Genomic DNA, 12,652 nt, shown 5'->3' with positions numbered 1-12,652 from the left:
AATAAATCACAATTTCAGGTTTTATTTCAATTGTTTTCCAGCTAAGATTGTTTGCAACAGATTTTGAACCCATCCTAAAATAACTGTCCTGCTGTTCAATAAAGTGTTTCTGAGCAGTGACACTCTAGGTAAAAGTAGAAAGAAATGACTCTTACAGTGGTATTACAATGTGTGGGGACATTTTATCCAAATGTACACAAGTATGATTGGTATTTGAGTTTCAAAGTCTAAGAAAACATTGTCCTATTGTTATACTAAGCAAGTTAGTACCTTGGAATATAAAAGATGGAAGTGAAAAATTACAAAAGCCAAACAAGCTTGTATGTGGCTAACCCGGGTACTCTCATACTGGTTCACATCATAAAGAGAAACTAAAAATGTTGTTCTGAATTAAACATCAAGCTATTGTCTCTGGATCTTAAGTTTTTCAGGAGGATTTTTTGTATTAATATGTTTGATTTTTAAGCTGGAGTCATTAAAACTTTTTCACATAATATATTTCTGTTTCTCTGTAAGATTTGAGCAATGCAGGCATTGGTCTAAACTATCAGTAGACCCAGTGTATAGACAACTGAAAACCCAGAGTCCTTGCAAGTAACCTGTCAAGGAGACAAGTCTTTTACTTGGCCGTATTATATGGTCTTTCTGGTTATTGTTTCTTTCATCCTACAAGAGTGGGATGTTTTGCATTATACAGTTTAGACCATTACTGAACCTGTTGAAGTTAGAAAAAATTAATGTCTTTATCAGTGTTATTTTACCATAAATTCATTCCTTAAAAATAATTACTACAATTCATTAAGTGGCATTTTATAGCACTCAAACCTATGTAATCATACACAAGTATTACTGTTCCTACTTTGCAGATAATGGAGCTGAAGCTGGGAGAAATCAAATCACTTTACAATCATATTTGACTTTAGAGTGACCCTAGTTCCAATCCAGAACTGTCGATTTTCTAATTTATACTCTTCCTGTCTCATCTTGCTGCCACAAATCAGGTTAATAAACCCTAGGCATTAGGAGAGGAATAGAATCATTAAGGCAGCCATGTAAGAATACAAATATCTTTTCATTGCACTTCTCTGTGTCTTACCTGTAAAGTATCACCCAGTTCACTAATTCTACAAGATTCAAGACCAACACTTGAAAGCGAGAAAGTACAGGAATACAGAGTGAGGAAAACAATGCTTTCTCTCTGAGGAATCCAAAAGGGAAAGAAAGGTCACATTGCCAGCTGGAGCAATTCTGTCTGTCATCAGATTTTATAATATGGTGTAAACATGGGGTCTGTGGCACTGAACAAGCAGCGAATAGCTTATTACCTCCCAAAATAGCACCAATGCCAAGCAACCTTAACTGTCTTAGCCTCAGGAAATTTCTCCATTCTCTGGGAATGTATAGTTGCATTAAATTATTTAGAAACATAAAGCTTGAGTGTATCAAAAGGCTAAGCCCTAGCATTGTAGTTTGAAATGGTTTGGATGAGAACTGCTTCAAATTAAGCTTGCTAGGTTCACCACTTCAAGTTTTGTAAAGAGTCTACATATTAAATAGGGTGCTGAATTATTAAAATAAACATATTATTCTAATAAATGAGGAGATGAACTAGGAATGCATTAGTGAAAAACCTGCTTCTTATCGTCCTTTGAATTTAAGTAGAAGAGCTATTTCCTAGTCAAAATATGTCTACTCAGTGTCATTCTGCATGGGAGAATTGAAATGAAATTATAAATCCCCAAACAGATTTTATTACTGTGAAAAACCTGACAGAATCTTAACCAAGAAACACAATTCTGCAGTGGCAAAGATGTATGTTAGCTCTCTAGTATTCTGAAGCAGTAATAAAAAAATGGAGGAAAGAATTTATTGTATTTTCTATCCATTTATTCTTTATATTCACAATAATTAATGTTGATAATTCCTTTCTACATAATTTAAAATTATCTATTGCAAAACTCTATAAGAAATTATTTAGGTTAAGAAAAATTTTTCTATTTAAAATAACAGCTTCTTCAATTTAATTTTCAGACAAAAAGCATCCAAAATTTATACTTTATTGATTCTGGATAGTTTCTTCTGAAATTAAAAACATGTTTCTTCAATATCCACATTCATACTTCCTTCATCTATCCTTCACTTATCTGACTTTTCTGCAATTTACTTGGCATGGCAATGCATTTTCAAGTCTTGGCAATCATGCCACATTGTAAAATAATTAAATTCATAATATTAATTTTATTATAATAATTATAACAAAATTATAAAAATAAAAATATTAATTACATTAAATTAATTAACTATGGAGGGATTTCTCAGAGCTTAAGAACATGCACTCTGTTCAGGCAGAGTACTAAAATTTGTTTTCTAGTAGCCATGTCAAGCTAGTTTATGAGTGCCTGTAACTCCAACACTAGGAGATATAAAGCCTTATTCTGGCCTCTCTGGGTAGAGTACACATGTGTGAAAACCCACATAAGCAAACCCATATACATAATATAAAAACCTTTAAAGTCAAGTTTTACCTAGAAATTTGATATGTAAAATGCATGAAAAGATAGTTGTCTATGGAAGTTGGGAATGGAGAACAAAACCTATGTTAGATAATTTTATTGATCACATCTTAACCATCAATAGAAAATTCCATTAATACTGAGTTTCTTCTTCAGAAAACAGTGTGCTGTAGTTTCTCCTGGAGTTCAATGTCTGCATTACATGTACTTCAGGTATCTGTTAAATGTTAATTGAGTGTGGAGAGCAGGTGTGGTGGCAGTCCCAAGGTGGTGCTTGGGACTCAGGCCAAGTCTTGTGACTAGCACCTGACTTCCTCCTGCCCCCTCCACCCCGATTAGCCACTCCCACTGTGCAAGCTGCGCAGGCACACCCATGACACAAGATCAGGCCAGATGACACAGACCTATGAACTACAGCCTTGCAACATGGACTGAGGAGGTAGAACTGAGAGAGGATAAAAGGGACTGCTCTTGGGGGCAGATGGAGAGAGAAAAAACAGAAAGAAAAACAGAAAGAGATAGAAAGGAGACAGAAAGATTTTCACTGGCATGCTGTAAGGTTCCTGAATAAACTGCTTTGAGAAAAATGCTGGGTTGTCACTCCTTTTCTGTTGGTCGGAGACAGTAGTGACAATTGAGGTTTGTATTTTTATCTGAGTATACCAAAAAGCAGCAATAATAAACTACAATGATTTTGTTCTGAATTATCAAAATAAAAATGTCCTTCTTATGAAGAAGTTCCATAGTAATCATATATGTTTTAGTATTTTATAACTTAAATTTACTAAAAATATAGAAAAACATTATATTTTTGTATATATACATTAATTATATATATAAAATCAATTAATTTAAAAATTGAGAAATTGATGTGTGCTTGTAGAGATAGTCACATATGATCCCTGAGGGATGCAGGTAGCAGGAAGAAAAGGTGCTTCATTCAATAGTGCTGTTTGATTTTTGGTGGGAACTCTAAGTATTTTCTGTATTAAATTGAATATGAGATCTACCTACATTTTTACACTAATTTTCTTTATTTAAAGTCATTTGATTATACATTTCAAACCAAGATAACTTCATACTAAGACCTAACTTAACATTTAATTAAATACTTAGATGTCAGAGCCTGCCCAATTTTAATTAAAAACAATAATCACTATACATAAAAGCATAATTATATATACTTGATATATATTTTGGATAAAATTAATTCATTGAAAAATACAACATGAGATAAACTTAATTCAAATAATATGTGAATTATTTTTAAAATGTTATTATATTTGTTAAGATGTAAACTACTTAGAAATTTGGAGAACTAGAAAATTAATTTCTTTATTCAATAGTTTTATTATTTTTTTCATGATAATACAAATGAGGCTAATATTCCTTCATTTCATGTAATATACAGAGGCCATTGTAAGACAGTAATTTCTTAGCTAATGCCATATTTTGGAGACTCTTATTTCTAGACTTTGGTATATTATACAATAATCATTTTAGCATTTCTGGCATTACATTGTGATATTTTGACTGTATGACTCAGAAATGTTAATAGACAATATATATGAAGGAATTATAAGAATCATCAGTCCCAACTCTTTTGTTTTCATTACCTCATAGAACATATTCTTTCTATATATTCTGCATATAAGATAACTGATTTATCAAAAGGAGGTTGGTTGTACACAGTGCCATAATGAGTTGAGAATCATGTTTACAAGGCTAAACTGAGAGACATGGTCACCAGCATCTTTAAAAAATCCACATATGCACAAGTAGACATTTGTTCTAGGGCAAAACAAGTGTATAATATAGACAAGTCATGGGAAAGAAATATCAACAATTTGATATCGGTAAATTATTAACTTAGCCCATATTTTTAAATGCTTTCAAATGATTTATCTAGACTTATGTTCATAATAGGGCAATATGCAGATTTTCAAAAGTCAAAATTTAAAAGTTTAGACCCAGCAGAACATTACTATTATTCAACAATTTCAGAATCTGCTGTCTTCTTGCCATTTTCACAACCACTGATATCACAAGTGGGTTTGGTTTCTGATAGTAAGATTATATGTGTTCTGTTTTTCAAACAGTAACCATATCATAATTTATGATTAATCAATTACTCATTGAGATGAAATCCATACCTAATACTAAATTAGTTATGCTACACATTGGATTATCTTCAAAGTAGCATTGGCTGATGATATACTGTCATTGCATATGGAATTTACCTGATGAATACATGTGTATCAAGTTTGAGTATGTCATTCAATATGCATAAGCTTGAGAAATATTTCTCAGAACCTTTCAGCTGAGAAATTACCTGGCATTCCTTGCATAGTCTCAATTCATTACCTTCTCTATTTTTAGTAAATATTTTAACTACTTCTGAGCTATATCTCTTTTTGTTTAATGAGGGCCTTAAGTAGTAATTTTCCTAATTCTGCACTTGATATATAAAGAATAAACTTTGTTCTCATGTAACTTACAAAGCATTTTTACTGAAAAATCAGAGAAGTAATTCTATTCTGCTTTTATTAAATTTTGTGTAAAAATATCCCAAAGTCTAATTCTTTATTCATTACAAGTTTAATACCTGGAGAGAATTAAGAACATTTTTTTTTCTGAAACAAACAAAGGAAGAAATACATCATTTTCAAAATATGCTACAGTGTACCTTGTAGCTTCAGGTATGACATGTGACACAAATTACTGTCTTTCATTCTTTTATTTTCAAGAGAGTTGTTGATACAAATTACAGAAACATTTTATCCTACCTCACTCAATCTCACTCCATTTAATTTTATTTTAAATGTAGTCTATGATATAATGTGGAGACATGTCTAATGACTCCAGGGTACCTACAATGATTAGCTTCCTTAGAACCTTAGGAAATATCCATTTAAAGCTATCTTTGTAATTGGTGTCCTTTCTAGAATGAATGATACATTGTTAGTGTATTATTCAAATGCCTTCTGAGCATATTGTGCACTGTGAGTTTTATGATACCCCACGTTGGATAAATGGTCAGATAGTCTTTATACTTCTGTATTCCTCTCATAGCAAACAGCATGACCTTAGATCTTAGATCTCTGCATGTCTAGAGATGTCTATAGCAGATCTCCAGTGAAACATCTTCTTCACAGACATCCCCTAATAAGTAAAATATCAGAAAGAAACACCAGCCTGGCCAGTGATATAACATGCTCTGGGCCAGTGACTCATGCTTTAACATTGTAAAATCCACTACAGAAAAGAGTTTCTTTAGATTTCTGGAAATGTCATAAAAAAAGTAACAAATCCTAGGAATGCTAAAAAAATAAGCCTACACTGAACTGGGTGGGGACAGAATGATAGGGTTTCTGCTGCTGGAACAGCTAATGTGGGCTTCCATGTGTGTCAATGCCTGCCATGGCATAAGTCTTATTTGTATAATAATCTAGATATTTTACATTCCTCCTTTTAGGAATAGCCTCCCTGTTAATGTTAGTGACTCCATGATATACAGACAATCTGAAAAGCAAAGATGTGCCTAATGTTTCTGTTGTGGTAAAATAAAAAAAAGGGGTAACCTTTTAGCATAGGCTATGCGGACACCCTTATTGCCAAATGGCATGTGTAGACACGGATGCTACTGTCACAGGATCTGCAACCTACTCTTTGCTTCTTTCCCACATGGTCTCTGACTGCCTCAGCATGTTTCATTCACTTTCCATTGGCATGCTGTTGTTAAGCATTGTACACACACACATCCTAACACTTTGTGAAGCTCTCTACTACATCCTCTTTGATCACAATTAAGTTGCCACATCAAAAAACATGCCCAGATACTCTAAGCCAATTGGTATGATATAATTTGCCCACCTAAATAAGTCAAATGATTTTGTAAAATTCCATTCCTCATAAAATATTCATAACAACTTTTATCCATATAGAGATGTGCCATGAGAATCATCGATATCTGCTTCCATGTTGCTCCTTCTTGAACCTGCCACTTCCTCCTTCTCTTCTGCCTTACCAAAACCTTGTCCTTGTCTCACTTTCTACTGTCCAATAGTGTATTGCCTAGATATCAACCTACATGTCTCAGCAAAATGTCTCAGTGAACACTGGAACCTTCAGGGCTGCGCTTAATTAAGTTATAGAAAAAAACACTAAAACCATGAGTGTGAAAATATATAATTTCTCATCTATGCAAAAGTATAAGGATGCAATATGAATTGTATTAGGAGCTTCGAAAATTGAAGGAAACAGAGGCAGCTGCATTAAAGTCACCTGTCATAGGTTACAAAGATAGGCAGATACAAAGGCAGTTCAAGTTAGCCTGGGACAAAGCAAGGTTAGGCCCAGGTATGGTAGAAATGGTAATTTTAAGACAGGTTCCAAACCAGCTAAAGTCTAAGTTTAACAGAGGTGGGCAGATCTCAGAATTCTTTTCCAATGTTAAAAAAAAATAATGTGTGCTTGCAATTTCCTAAGAATTAAGGATCTGGAGTTGAAGGATGTTGATTCATAGGACAATCAAAAGGACCCTTTAATAAATGACTGGATTGGTATTGGTAAGTAAAATAAATGACTTACCTTATGATCTTCAGGAAATGGGCTATCAGGAAAATTCTTTTAAATAGCAAGAGACAAATAATTACTTGGAAAACTGTCTCAAGCAGGATACACACACACACACATACACACACACACACACACACACACACACACACACAGAGAGAGAGAGAGAGAGAGAGAGAGAGAGAGAGAGAGAGAGAGAGAGAGAGAGAGAGAGAGAGAGAGACTGTCAAGAGATCTTCAGGGAAAACATATCAGAGAGAAAGAAAGTAGAACAGAAAGCAGGCTGGAAAGATGTCTCCATTAGTACATATGTCACCAGCTTGGACTCATGATTTGACTTCCAGTTGTTTGTTTCCCTTCTCCCAGACACCCCTTACTCAGAACCACAGGAAAAGTGAGAGGGGGAAGGTTTAGAAAATATTAAATTTTCAGAAATATATCAGAAATATAAAATACTTTTCATATATTAATATGCTTGTTTCCAGTATATTATTTTCTCATTGAGATTTAACCTAACATGACTATTTTTAATCCTTTGTTAGATGTTGGTTTGGCTTTTGAATTCTCATTGTTTGAGCCATATTCCTTGGACAGTGAAATTTGCCATGATTTGCTTATGTGATCAGTCCCTTCAGGACAATGCCAAGATCACAGGAAGCACAAAGAAATAATGGGAAAACATTTGAGTGGAAATTAAGTGGAGAAAGGTAGGGCACTGGTAACCTACTGTAAAGACTTAAGTCCTGTGAAAAGGCGGGATAGAGAGGGTAGCCCCGGAGGGCAGCAGATAGAGAGGGTAGCCCCGGAGGGCAGCAGATAGAGAGGGTAGCCCCGGAGGACAGCACAGCTCAGGGACAGTTTAAAGACACATAGGGTTGATCTTTAAGCAATTGTCTTACACGCCCTGTATTTTAAAGCGACAAGAATAGGGAAGAGGATGTGTTGCACTGTCACTGTCTTGGAGCAGCAAAGGATTTGTGACCTTGTACAGATATACTGCATGACTCAGCACACAGCACATGAGGCTGTTAGTCCCCCAAGCACCAATTTTGGCATGCAGATTCTCTCATCTGTGACAGTAATTAGTACGCCTTTGTAAGTAAGTTCAGTGAAGTACACTGTGGTATGGCAAGGGCATGTGCTCACATTGCAGACAAGTGCCAAGACTAAAGAGGGCATGCTGCAGGCATCCAGAGTCCAGCAAGAAGTTCTGGACCAAGGCTAGTGTTATGAATGAAACTATTTCTCTTCTTCTTCTTCTTCTTCTTCTTCTTCTTCTTCTTCTTCTCCTTCTTCTTCTTCTTCTTCTTCTTCTTCTTCTTCTTCTTCTTCTTCTTCTTCTTCTTCTTCTTCTTCTTCTTCTTCTTCTTCTTCTCTCTCTCTCTCTCTCTCTCTCTCTCTCTCTCTATATATATATATATATAATGTATATATTTATAATAATTTTATTATAATAAAATTTATAACATAATATAATTTATTATAATTATACTTTAATTTATAATATAATATAAATATTACATTTAAAATTTATAAAATTTATAATATAATACATTATATTATATATAATATAATGAAGTGTACATACATATGTATATGTATATGTGTATATATATATATATATATATATATATATATATATATATATATATATATATACTTTAATTTCAGCTTTAGCAACTGATTTTAAATTTCGTATTTGAATGCAGTTTCTTTAAAGATAACTAAGTTCAGATTTTGACCTTAATTCAGTGTGATTTCTGTGCTTCTGAAACTAATTAGAAACATTCCAAGAATTCATTTATAACAGGAGTGGGAGTGATAGCCAAGACTACCTTTTCATTGAAAAGAATATTTAAAAAATACTTGGTTTATTTAAGAATAAAATCATTCTGATCAAATAAAGATAACAAACAACCCAATGTACATTGTTGCTGTGAGGAGTTTACCAGAGAATCCCAGTGGGACATAGGTTAAAGCCCATGGAAAGTACTATATGCTTGTCAATAACACACAGGCTGTACAATATAGCCTCTAGCCTTTCTCAGGGTTAGCTTTTAATCACAAAAACCTATTCTGGTTGACACACCTCAATTTGCAAGAAGCCAGAAGTAGATCTATAGAAACAGAAAGCAAGGTTAGTACATTTAGGAACTGTCCCAGGTCTCTGGACTTTGATGAACTGGCCTTTTCTTTAGTTTTAGTAGGTGGCAGTAAAGTGGCCTGAATAGTAGTCCCATCATGGCATCATATGTGCTAAGGTGAGAGGATCTGTTATATACCAACAGGCTCTTTGGGCATGAGTGCAATGGGTTCTTCTTGGAGCTGAGAGTTTTAACGCCTTTTTAGCATTAGTAGTTAAACAAAATTTATGTTTAACAGATAAGTAGGCAGCTGAGGAGCAGACAGGCCTATAGTAAGAACTAGTAGTTAAGGGATTAATGGCACATCTAGGGCTGTTAGCTGAGTAGTTAATGAGGAGGACCGGAGGAACAACGATTGACATCTGTTGCCAGATTTTTGACACCTCATTTTTTAAAAAGGTTATTTTGACCATGGCTAAGCTTTTATCAAATTATTCCTGACTGATTGTCATGGAAGCAACATGTTTCTAGCAGTATCATATAGAGATTTTCTTATCTCATAAAGAGAAGGTCCATTATTTTTAGTGATTTTGAACAACTTTGGCTAAAGACTCTAACTGGGCTTCTATATTGGATGCAGAAAGATGGTCTAGGTTTGTGTCTATTTGAACATCCATGTTTTTAATATCCCCCTTGTAAATATGGGGGTGGCAGGAGTTCCAACTGCAGTGGAGCTCCCTTCCCCCATCAATAGGGAAATATAAATTGGAACAGTGGTAGAAGCATAGATTCTAGATTTATCTGGGTACTGCCCTTCCCACACACATCTGTGATAAAACATATCTGAGGATAAGAAAGATTGGATTCTCCAGAATATGGCAAGTTGACTGGCCTTTAGGTCTAGCAGACTAAGTAGTCTCTGGGTCTTGGAAATATGTTCCACTATTATTCATGGAGTTAACCAGTTGTGTATGGCTATGGAATTCTGCATAGGGGAACTCTCTAGATAGTATCTAGGTGTCATTCAATAGGCAGCCTTCCTATGAATATACCCCAAGGTGATGTAAATGTCGTTCTATTTACAGTTGTTAAGGTAGGAATTGAAGCTTAGTATTTGACTTGTTCCATACACAAGAATTATTGTATTCTTTCTAGCATGCTGAACCCTGGTGTGGAGGGTAGATGAAAGGGGGAAACTTGTGCTTTCTCTTTGGTTTTTCTCTTTGAGAATATCAAAGGAATTCCTGTGAAAAGTTGACTTTGGTTCTTGCCATCTGGAATGCTTGTATATGGAGGGTATCAAGTTTGGGCTAGTGACCTTGTTTACTAAAGGTATGATCTTGTTCAAAAATCAACAGTTAGGATATTCATCAAAATTTGGGAAACTAGCCATGAAATCTGGGCCAAAGTCAAGTTTACAAAGAGGGTCAACACAAATCTAGAAAAAAAATACCTTAGAGTTTTTTGCTGAAGTGCCTCAGCTGAGGGACTGAGGTCATATGTGGCTCTCCGAAGTTGCAACTGTAGACACAGCATATCCGATTTTATCTTGAACAAACTGCTCTGATGAGTACTTCTGCTTCTCACAGAAAGAGATATCTCAAGTCAGGTGCCATACTTTGAACCCTATTAGCCATATTCCAGAATCTAAGTGTGGAGGAGAGTTGGAGGTTCCTGGTTCACTAGCCCTGGAAACAGAGCAGATGAAGGATACAGTAGGCCAGGTGCTATCCCAGCAGCCTGGGTGTGATGGTTATTCATAGTTGTGAACTTGACTGTATCTAAAATGAAGGATAATACAGAAAAAGCGAGCACACATGTGAGAAACCTTCTCCTTGGTTTAAAATGGATAAATCTACTTTGTGTCCAGACCTTTGAGGTAGAAAGAAACACCTCTTAACCTAATATTGATACAGGAAGACAAGACACTCTTCATCCAGATCTTGGGGTAGAAAGACATACCCTTAATCTGGGCCAACACCTCTTACTGGAAGCTGGACAGTTTGCTTGCCTGAATGTCCTCAGTTTGCATGCTCATCTATTTTCACTGGTCATAGAGCCTAATTTTATAGCCTATACAAAAGACCACCTGACATAGTTAGACTTGTTAGACTGAACAGATACTAGATTATTGAGATTTCCATTCACAGCTAGCCACAGAAAGAGAGGAGAGAGGGAGAAAAAGGTATCTATATCTATATATCTATATGTTTATATGTCTATCTATCTAACTCTATCTCTATCTTTATCTCTATGTATATATCTATATCTATATCTCTATCTCTCTCTCTCTCTCTCTCTCTATATATATATATATATATATATATATATATATATAGATAGATGGATAGATATTACACAATTTCTCTGACTCTAAAGAACACTGAGAAGCTATCTTTCCTCATGGGCATGAATGCTTCCACATTGCAGCACCTTGGAGGAAGAACTGTGAGTTCTTACTGGCTAGAGCCAGGTGCAACTGTTTTCATGAGGGTCAATGTAGCAGACCTGTCCACATCTAGTGGACTGTCATGGAACCTTTGGTGCCATGATGGAGATGCTGTGCCTATTCAGGAAGATTTGTGAACCTCCAAAGACCATCAAAGAGCCTGATTAAGATGCAGCCACACTAGGGCCTTTATTCAAACTTGAACTTGGGATCATTGCCACCAATGGTGCAGTGGAGGGGTAAGGGTGGGGGTTGTGTCAGTGAATCCCCAAGCCCTCAGAGGGACTAGGTTTTGTAGGAAATGGCTCGTAAGTGAGGGGTTTCTAGCCTGGCAAGCATCTAACTGAGTGACTATTATAAGCTGATGGGTGGGTGCTCTGAACCAAATCTATTAACAATCAGAGTCTGAAAGTACATGTGGAGCTATCAGACTGATCGAGCGAATGACTCTGTGGTATGGGCCAGAGACAAGCTATATGGTTCTTGGAACTGGGGTGCAGCTTGGATTCATATTCAGGTCAAACCACATGTGCCTCCCATCTAGTTGATGGAGTCTAATGTCAATGCTGCCTTAGAGATGGTCTGTTGGGTTACAATCTGGCAGCATGCTGGCTGGACTGATGGTTGAAATTTTACAGAATTAAACATGTGGCTGGTCCAAAAAATAATGATATAATGAAAATAATGTTACTGTTTGATATGTGGTCTTGAGGTGTCAAATTTGTCTCTCTATATGTATTTCTAGTGTCACTTTAGCAGCAATTGTCCACAATCAAGCTGGCCAACTAAAAAAACAGGATTAAGTCTTCTGTACAGATAGCAGGTAGCCATGTGCAGTATCCCAAGGTCTCAGTCGATTGTCTGTTTATGGGACTGTCAGTTGTTGTACTTCTTTTATTCTTGTCTTTTTGGCTTCCTCCTTTGGATCTCTTTTATATTTGAAAATTTTAAATCACTCTTTAACAAATGGCACCTATTTATAACCTTATATCTTATATCATTATAATTTCTGAAGTTATTTTGTTTGTTGC

This window comes from Micromys minutus (assembly GCF_963924665.1).
Source record: "Micromys minutus genome assembly, chromosome: 12".
In the NCBI taxonomy this organism is placed as follows: Eukaryota; Metazoa; Chordata; class Mammalia; order Rodentia; family Muridae; genus Micromys; species Micromys minutus.
This window is presented reverse-complemented; position numbering follows the sequence as displayed.